Here is a 9,897-nt window from a genome sequence, read left to right as displayed (position 1 = left end):
CCCCCACCCTCCACCCCCAGAGTAGCTAAGGTGACCTGTTTATACTTAGCCCTTTGAGGGTTGGGATAATTTTTATTTTGTGTCACCAAGGTCTAACTAACCCAGTGCCTAGCATACAGTTTGTGCTCAATACTTAAGTGTTGATGAATGAATGTAGGACCCTTGGCATGCTGTACAGCCAACAGCAGGCCTTCATTCCATCAACCACACAAAGGGAAGACTTTTGTCTTCTTAACCTATTGGGAAGTTCTTTCTGGTAACTAACCCAGACTCTTCCCGTAACGAGGGGCCTGCTATTCCATTTCTTTTATGCCAGTGTTGATTTCCTTTAGATCTGTTGCCTGATATTTTTTACAAACCCACCAATACTTTCTCTTTATCCCAAATCATTGCTCTTCTGTCTCTACCCAGAATATTTGTTTTTGCCGTTTTCCCAGCCCCTCCCCACTGCTTTGACATTTTATATCTAGGCTGTTATTCCACCAGAGAACATGTGGTTTAGTGGACCTTGAAATGAGAAGAAAGGGGTTCTAGTTTACGATGTGCCACTTTCTAGCTTTGTGGCCTCTTTGAACTTCGGTTTTCTCATCTTTGAAATGAGGGTCATTTTGTGGTCCTAACAATTTTTCAGAATCGTCATGAGAATTAAAAAAACCCATATCATTTATTTAAATTCTAGCATTTAGCAGTTGTCCAAGTGATTTCACAAACCTGACTTCATTTCATCCCCACATGCACCCAGGTTAAAGAGATATAGCTAATGCACCCAGTTTTACAGACAACTACTAAGTGGCAGGACCCAAACCCTGGCCTTCTAATTCTAAATCTCATGAGCACTCACTCCATCTTTGGGGAAAAAAAACCAAATCAGCAAAAAGTCTATAAAATGCTATACAAATACATTATTACGACTTTGTGGCAAGGGTGAATAAGCCCAAAGAAGCGTCATGCCTGACGCTGAGTTGGCTGGCCAGTGAAGGAATCTGTCCTTTCCCATGGCGCCCTCTGACTCACCTGTTGGGCAGGTAGGGGGAAAGGGGAGAGAAGAGTCTCACCTGCTCAGAGGTAGGGTGGAGCAAGACACACTCCACCCCTTCCATTGGTTCTTTCCTTAGTCTTACTGACAGCTCCTTGCCCAATCAGGAGAAAGTAACCTTATATTTGCCAATAGGTGCAGAGTTAGGATGGAACCTCAAGTTGGAGGCCGTCCTCAGAGCCGACTGGCAGTCCCTGGGGCCAATGGCTAGCGGATAAACAGAGGCGGCGATGGAAGAGGACTGGAGACGAGGCTCCGCCCCTCGATGGGATAGTCAGACGAGGCAGCCAGTGAGTCCGCTTCAGCGGGTGGGCGTCTCCCTCAAGGGCGGAGCTTCGAGGGGGCGAGAGGCGTGGCTTGGCTGTCAGGTCCCTTCGCCTTTTGTTCAGTTACTGAGTTGCTGTCTTGGCCAGAGTCCGGAGCAGCCGCCGCCCGAGAGCGCCGAGCTCAGTTCGCTGCCCGCGCCGGCTCCCATCCCGGCCCGACCCCTACCCAGTTCGGCCAGGCTCCACACTCAGGTGCGGACGATCGCGGCAGGTATCGCTGGAGCGAGGGAAAGGCGGTGAGCGGCTGAGAGGCCGATCCTCGCGGTCTCAGGGCAGGTGAAGGAGATAGCCAGGGAGCGCCACCCTGCACCGGCGGCAGGGGGCGCGCTCGGGTCCTGGGCGCGGCAACTGAGGGGGCGCGAGGCTCCGGCGGAGCGCACTTGGGGCTGGGTGTCCTGGGGATCTGAGCAGGGCGGGGAGGGGTCAGGGCAGGTGCCTCCGGGGTCACGCCTCCCCCGGGGCCCACGGAGCTCGCCCGACGCCGTGTCTCTGACTCTTGCCTGATTCTCTCGCGGGGAGACTTTGACCTGCTCCGTCTTCATCCCAGTGCTCACTCTAGTTAGGAATTTACTGTTTGGGAAACTTGCTGCCGCTGGTCTCTTTGGGGCCACCCTCACCCCACCTCACGCGTCATCCTCGCTTTCCCTCCCTCTCTACTCCCCCAGGCCTGGGTGGGGCCCTATTGTCTGCGCCCGGCTTGCCCAACTGTGGGGGCCGAGCGCACATTTTCCCAGCGACGCGGGCCCCACCTGCTGAGCAGGTGAGCACACGGAGTCCAGAGGCCCTGTTCTCCAGCTCCCGGAGCCTCGTCGGTACTGTACCTGCGGCGCCTCCCTCTGCTCTGGTGGGTGCCAGGCTAGGGCTCACCCGCGGAGGTGGGATGGGATGACAGTGGTACTGTGCAGGGCCGGCCCCGCGCCCAGCTGGTTCCGCGCTCCTCACCCATGGCCCGGACTAGGGTCTGGGCCAAGGGGTCGTGCAGGGTGGAGAATTCACTGGCCCGGCTTCCAGTGTTGATATGGGAACAGGACTACCTTCTTCTCTAACCTCTTATTGTCGAGGGAAAAAAATCACCCCAAACAAACTTTACTAGAGGAGGTATTCAGGGCAGCTTTCTCTGGGGGTTTTCCTGCCTCCTTGCCCAGGGCTTACCCCAGGTTGACGGGGTCCTTCTTGGGGCAAAGCCCCCCTCCCCCAGTGGGCCAAGCTGAACCAGGGCCAGTGCTTGCGCTCTGACCCTATCCTCCCTGCCCCCACCTCCATCCTGTTTGCTGGGCCCCTCGGCTTAAGGTGGGGGCCGGGATGAGGGGGGTGGGCCAAAGGGGAAGCAGCTTCTTCCTTCTCTTCCTGCCTCCGGGGACCACCACACCCCCTCGCTTGAGGCCTGCGCTTGTGACTCTCCCAAGCTCTGCCCCTTCCCCAGGAATGGGGGTGGGGCAGGGCCTGGCCTAATGACGAGGGTGGGGGAAGCGATTGTTCTGGTCTTTTCTTTCTTTCTTTCTTTTTCTTCTACCCCGTCCCCAACGTTATTTAACTGGCTGGGTAATTGAGGCCGAAAAGCGGGGAGCAGTGGGGCTTGATTTCCACTTGATTTCTGGATTTTGAAGATGCATTCTTCTGGAGGCTTTTGCTGTCCTTTCCCCACTCGCCCCATTTTGAGAGTTCGATGAGGAAAGCGGGACACAAGGAAGGCTTTTGGGGGGACGGTTTCAGGCAGAGCTGAATTAGTGCCCCCTGCCCCATTTTCTGAGAGGCCTTTCTCTGGCCAGAGGTGGTGATCTCCGCCAGGCTTTCAGCACTGTTTTTTAAATACCTGAAGTGTGGTCTTTTTTGCAGGGACTTGGAGCCCAGCCTCCTTGGGGAACAGAAGGGGATGTGGAGCCAGGTTCTCCCTCAGCCCCGGGGTGAAGGGGAGATTGCGGGGATCAGGGCTGCTTGCCCTGACTCACTTGGCAAGACCCTACCACCTGGGTTGTGTTTTTAGATGGGAGAGTCGGGATGGGGGTCAGACCCCCATGGGGTGCCCCCCACCCCCAGGGATCGGGCTCCTTCCCCATCCCTCTTCTGCTCCAGTTGGGGGTGCATGTACCTCTGGGGAGCCATAAAGGCATGGAGTTAGGGCAAAAATAACCTGTTTTCCCTCTTCTCATCGCCAAAGTGGAGGAGGGGAAGGCATCTTAATTACATTGATTAAATGATTCGTTTAGTTAATCTGGTTTGTGGTTGTGATGAAAAGATAACAGTGAAGAAGGATTTCTAGGAGGTGCCTGGTGAAAACTGGCTACTTACTAGATGGAGGGTAGGGGGGAAGGTAGGATACAATTAATCATTTTTTGCTAGATCAAGCCTCAGCTTGGGCAATAGTTCTTTCCACCTGTCCCATCACCACCCTCCAGTTCCACCGCATTCCCTTCAGAACCTCTGTTTGGACTGCCAGGGCTGAGGCTCTGAGCGTGTACCCTGGAGGAATGAAGGCAGTCAGGGCTGGGACTGCTGCCTGCCTGCCTGCCTCCTGGAAGCCCATGGGGGGAGATACCAATGAGGAGGTCACTCGCTGGCCTGGGAGAGATCCAGGAGGGGGCCATCTTAGAATCAGAAAGGACAGTAGACTCATCAACAGAAGGGCTATTGATTTCAAGAGCTGTTGTAGTGTGGCAGTTCTGAGCACGGGGATTTGGGCTTGGACTGAGCTGGGTTTGAATCCCAGCACTGTCACCCGTTACCTATGGCGCCTTGATCAAGTCACTTCACCTCTCTGAGCCTCAGTAACCTCCTTGGCAAAATGGGAATAATACCTATCTACCCAATAAGTACTTGATAAATGGTAACTTAAGCAAGGGAGGGCTCTACAGATAACCAAGCACTTTCATTAACTGTCCTCACTAAATCCTTATGGCTGTCCCTAGAGGCAGCTATCATCACCCCATTCTACAGATGAGGAAATGGAAACTCGGGGAAGATTAAGTAACTTGCCCAAGTTTGCACAGCGAGACCCAAGCAGGGTCTGGCGTTTGGGTGTTCTGTCTCCAAGCGCAGAGCCCAACCTGCTGTATCATCACCCCACTGTGGCTCTGGGAAGAGTTTTTCTGCCATTCCTTTTTGAGAGCTTCTTCTGCTCTGGAGTTTGGGGAGAAGAGAATTCAGAAGGGCCCCAGAAGGTATGTGTGGGTGGCGAAGGTGGGGGCAGGTTTGTCAGGTGGGGGTGACTCATGTCCTAACCTCCAGTCCTCTGAAACCCTCCCCTGTGGTTTGGTTTTTAGCTCCTGCTGGAAGGGGCTCTCCCTCCCCAAAGCTAGGGACTGGAGCGGATGGTGGAGGAGTGGGGGTGGGGGGGAGAGGAGAGGGCAGAGGTCAAAGCTGCTGCTGCCTCCTGGAGGGCTTGAGTCAACCATGGGTTGTTCTGGGCTTGTCCCTGTATAGGAAGTGGGAGTTGCCTGCTCTGCTGGGGGCTGGGCCTCTGCCAAGATAAAGGGGGGCCTGCTCCCTGGACAGTGGAGAGAAATAGGAGTCAGATTAAGGGCTGGGCTGATGTCCTCCTGGATTGTACCTGCCAGTGCTGCCAGACTGCTCTTGGGCGGGGAGCTGGCTGTCTTCTGTTTGGGAGACTGGGGAGCTGGCAGTAAGGGTTTTGTGCTTCTGGGAGGGCCTTTCTGGTCATGGGCGTGGGGTCAGCCAGAGCCTTGGTCCTTGAAGGAGCAGCTGGTGTCACTGCCCTCTCAGACCTGCCTGGCTCTGGCACCTCTGCCAGCTGAGCACCTGATACCAGAATGGGCCTGGGAAATGGGCCCTCTATCTGAGCCTGCCAGCATTGGGCTCCCGGACCCCTTGAAGGCAGGAGAGGACCCCAAACATGGGGATTTTTGGTACCGGAGAAGAGAGGGCTGAAGAGACTTGACATGACAGAGAAGGGAAAGAGAATGAACTCAGCTCCCCGCTGTTAGCTATAAAGAAGGCGAGGGGCTTGCTGTTTTCTGTCACCCCTGAGGACACAAGAGCTATTGGGATGGATGATCTTATGGAAGGAATGGAGGCTAGACAAGAAGAAGGACTTCTTAGAGATGAGATGAGATCGCAAGTTGAAGAATAAGAGGAAGAGATGGAAGCTTAGAGTTGACTCTTCTCTGAAGAGAACGTAGCAGGGCCCTGCCCCAGAGCTAGGGGAGGGCATCCTGCCCAGCAGTCACTACCCTTTGGGGTAAGTCTGAAGTATGTTGCAGTCCCTGGGGAAACACTCAGTCATGTGTCTTTTGGGAGAAGAGTGACCTGGCCATGAGAGGGGCAGGTATCCATGAGCCACCAGCTGGCCCAGTCACTCAAGTGAACAGAAAGCAGTGTGGCTGGAGCGGGTCATTGGGTTTGCATCCCTGCAAATGACACCATGAGGCCTCTTTCCTGGGACATGGTTGAATGTGGTGGAGGTCTGGGGGGCATGGACTGCCCCAGTTTCCAGCAACTTCCTTGGTGGGGCCTGAAGAAAAACCTCGCTGACCACTTTCCTTTGCTCAGCCTCCTGGCACCTCAGCCTTTGGGGGCCCTCCTTTCTGTGACCTGCAAAGTGTGAGTTAACAGGTCTGCTTTCTTTCCTCACTGTGGAGACAGTGGAGTCTTGTGGATTCTTATCTCTGAGGAGCGGCAGCCTGTGGGGAGAGTTGGGACCTTGTCTGGGCATTCAAAATGCTGCTTGTTTTGGGGGTGAGGAGGAGGTTGGACTTCCCTCCCTCTGGATTGAAACAGTAATATCTGATTATTGTAAAAAACACTTGGGAAGTTTAGAAAAGTTTACTAGGGAAGAAAAAAAAGTCACCCATGAAAAAAGTCACACATATTTCTATACCAGCGAGGCAACTACCATATTTCTTGACCTTCCCTTGTCTTAGCACCTTCTTGTTTCTTAGCCTCGATTTGGTGACGTCATAATCTGTGTACAATACCAAATGTTAGCCAAAGCTTTATCCAAATTCTTTTTCTCCAGCAAATGCTGAACAGGGAACAGTCGGGACTTCCCTGCTCTTCCAGGAGAGAGCTAGGCAGCCATCCCTGCAGCATGAAACCCCTGAAACCTTGGGGATTCACCCCTGAGGAGTGGATACCAGCTGAGGTAGCAGCTGCCCAAGCCACGTTGGGAGCGGGGGGAGCAGTGGGCCCACTGCGTATTACGTCATCAACATGTTAGCCCTTTTCTGGTTTCCTAAGGCTGGGTGAAGTGTTTTTCCATTCTCAGGAGTCCTGGTTTGGGGTCATCTGCTGGTTTGGGATTTTGCCCACACAGGGTCACCAGCAGGCAACGGAGTTCCAGCTGGAGCCCTCTGGGGGAGCCCAGAGGTTCCTGGGGTCAAGCCACCTGGCCCTGCATTTCCCTCTCCTCCAAGTCCCCTTCATTTTCCCACCCTGCTTTGTTTGCTTTGGGAAAGAGCCCAGAAGGAAGAAAACAAACAGCAGCTGGGCAGCCTGACCCAAGCTTCCCCCATTCCCAGCCAGTCCTTGGGCCACTGCTTGGGTGTCCTCCAGACCGGAAGTGAGGATTTTCCTCCAGAAGCTCAGGATGGGCTTCTGTCTCCTGTCCCCAGGGCCCTGGCCATACCTAACACCTGCTTAATCTCTGCCCACTTGGAATGACCAATCTGATGGAGGAGACTACAACCTCTACCAAGGAGCCTCTGGTCACCTGGGGGTTTCCTCTTGGAACTGCCAGGCTGAGGGGAGAGGCCTAGTTGGGAAGCCCCAACCTGATGGGGCGTCAGGGATCTCAACGGAAGCAGTCATGTCTGTCTCTGTACTTTTCTAGAGTCTGTTTCCATTGGTACTGCTGGCCAAATCTCATTTGGACCCAGAGACAGAATGGGGAAGGGTGGGGGCTGGTGACCCTGCTGAGTCCAGCCTCTCCCCTGGGGCTGCTATGTGGGGAATGTCCATGCCTGACTGGCCTGACTTCCTGGCTGCAGAAGGCAGCACATGTGACGGAGGAGGGGGCAGCACAGTGTCACGACCTGGCCTCCCCTCCCAGAACCTGAATGGAACACCTCTTCCGCCAGCCATGTCCCACCCTACCCCGGGGACTCTGGCTTAGGCCTGGGAGGCAGTGCCCCTCCTCACCCTTATCCAGGGGCTCAGGGAAAGGTAGCCTGGGTCCTGTCCTGGGTCCTAGGTCCCAAAAAGTAGGCTGGCTGCTGGTCACCTTGTCAGGCCCATCTGCTGGCCTCCTCCTCTGTCATTTCTTTACTTCCTTAATATTAGAAGGATGCTTACTGGGGCCTTTCCTGTCCATAGAGGGCTTCTACAGTCAGGGTTGTGTTCAATCTGCACAACCGCCTGAAGAAAAGAGGGGCATAATCATCTCCACTTTATAGATGAGAGGAGTATGAGGCTTGAAGAAATGGAGTGACTTGCCTGGGGGCACACAGCCAGTGAGTGGTGAGGCCGGAGCCCCTCCCCCGACTCCCATGCTTTCGCGCTGTCTGTCCATAGCTCACTTCCCTGTCACTATTGGAGCTGACTGAGTCTGCACAGGGCACTAGCCTCTGGCCCAAGGAGCCTCCAGGGGCCCGCCCAGCCTGCTCTTCTACTCCTCCAATGCAGTGTTTCTGAGCTTGGTTCCAGCATGCCTCTTGGGCGGCCCATTCTGTCCTTGTTTCCAGGTGTCTCATTGATACTTGGCATCCTGCAGCCCAGCACACCCCATCACTTGATGGTGGCTACTGGCAGGGCCAGGAGCCCGATGCAGCTCCGGTGGGAGTTATTTTTAATGTCCGGGCTGGGCCACACTCTGGCGCTCCAGTCTTGGGTTTAGGGTGCCCAGTGCCAGCCCGCTGGGTTGACCCTGTGGATAAGGAATGAAGGGCAGAGTATGCCCAAAGCAGCCTCATTGCTGGCTCGCAGATTCCTCCGCAGTGTGCACTGGTGGGGGACCCTCTCCTGAGCCCTGTCTTCTCTTCCCGTCCCTTGTTCTGTCTCCCACCCTATCTGAGCTGAGCTGGCTTCTTCCTCCTGTGTTGCCAAGAATAGAGCCTGCTGCTAAACAAAGGCCCCCCATTCAACTCAGAAAACCGCCCTGTGTCTGGCTCTGCCCGTCTCTGTCCAGGGTACATGGGCAGGGCCCACGTCCGTCTCGCCCACTTCCACCCTGGCTCTGTCCAGGGGCATTGTGGCAGGTCTTGCTCCAGGTCCAGGGTGGAGAGGGACGAGACCAAACTGGGTGCGGCCCCTTCCACCTTGGGAACTGCAAAAACAGCATTTTTGTTTCTTGTGGGAGAATTTCTCTGGTACTCTTGGGGAGTAGGTGGGGAGATAGGTGGGGCCAGTTGACAGTGCTGCCTGAAGTCTGACTACTTTCTAGCCTTCCTGTTGCAGAAATAGCTCTCTCCATGATCCTTTCCTCAAGACGAGTTCTGGTGTGTGTCCTCTCCGAACTGCTTTCCAGTTCTGCCCACCCTCAGCCTTCTCTTGTCCGGCGAGAAAATCCTGGTTCCTTATTCCCAGAATCTTAGACACCAGCATTCCTCTGAGATTACCTGGGCCACCCTTTCTGTAGTTGAATGAAGCACAGAGAGGGGAACTGATCACCCAAGGATACCCGGCGAGTTTGTGGTGGAGCTGGGACTAGAACCTGGGACTCCTGATCTCCCAGCTGGTGCCCTGCCTCCAGCTGTGAGCATGCTTGGCCTCACTGCCACGTCTTCCCTTGGTGAGGGGGCTCAGCTCCACCCATGCCCCCACCTGCCCCCCACCTCTCACTCTCCTCAGCACCTGGATGTCTGACCCTCTCTCCTTGACCTCAGGGGGTCCCTCTTTCCCTGGGTCCCCAGTTAGGAACCAGAGGAGCAGCCCTTTTTAGTGGTTGGAGGCTGGTCTGCAGGGAGGTAGACCTGGATTTGAGCAGAGGTCCCCCACTTCCTCAGTTTGGAAGAGTCTCTGTTTCCTCACCTAGAAATTAGGAACACTAAAATGCTTGCCAGGGTTGCTTTGAGGGGAGCATGAGATTCATTTGATAGTAAAGGCAGCTGGGCGCCCCCTCCCCCAGGGGTCCTCTCATCTCCAAGAGGCCTCTGTTCACCCTCCCACCCCCCCACCCCACCCCGCAGCTGTCCAGCCCTCAGCTTTTCTTGGCTCCAGGCCTGGGCTGGTGGGGGTGGTGAGGGGCCTGCTGAAGAAATTCACCTCTTGTGGTTAGCCTTGACCTTGGTGGTCCCTTTGGACATGGGACGGGCGATGGTCCCTGTGGTTCTGGGTGAGGCCTGTGTGCTTCTGGCTGGAGGCACCAGGGGTAGGTAGCAGTCTCTGCTGGGGAGGGGCTTTTCCCCAGCTCTGAAGCTTGGGTGCTTTTACTGATCAGGTCTGGAGATATCCAGCTCATCCTGAGTGGATCTGACGGAGGCTGACTCCAGGTGTGGACTCAGTCCTCTGCCTGGCTAAGTGGCATTTAGAGGGTTAATGCAGCTAGCTGTGTTTCCTGATGCAGTTCCACCTCCCTTCTTCAGAGCTTGCTCCTCCCTGGGGGCGGCTCTGTGACAGACTTGCTTCTCCCACTCTCCCACATTC

The 9,897-nt window shown here is 55.2% G+C and overlaps 1 protein-coding gene across 7 annotated transcripts in view; it reads left to right on the top strand.

Moving 5' to 3' along the window:
* The first annotated feature begins 1,381 nt into the window (after window positions 1-1,381).
* Window positions 1,382-9,897, top strand: part of JUP (junction plakoglobin) — a 23,278-nt gene continuing 14,762 nt past the window's right edge. The window contains exon 1 of one of the 7 annotated variants that reach the window (XM_019667047.1): window positions 1,382-1,573. The gene's annotated coding sequence lies outside the window, so the exon portion shown is untranslated. Of the gene's footprint in view, window positions 1,639-2,071; window positions 2,207-7,757; window positions 7,774-9,897 lie in introns of those variants that run through there. The other 6 variants (XM_019667053.1, XM_019667054.1, XM_019667048.1 and 3 more) reach the window with 6 other exon arrangements.

Source organism: Hipposideros armiger, unplaced genomic scaffold (genome assembly GCF_001890085.2).
Source record: "Hipposideros armiger isolate ML-2016 unplaced genomic scaffold, ASM189008v1 scaffold_482, whole genome shotgun sequence".
Lineage (NCBI taxonomy): Eukaryota > Metazoa > Chordata > Mammalia > Chiroptera > Hipposideridae > Hipposideros > Hipposideros armiger.
Note: the sequence above shows the minus strand (reverse complement) of the source record. Positions and strands in the feature narration are given on the sequence as shown.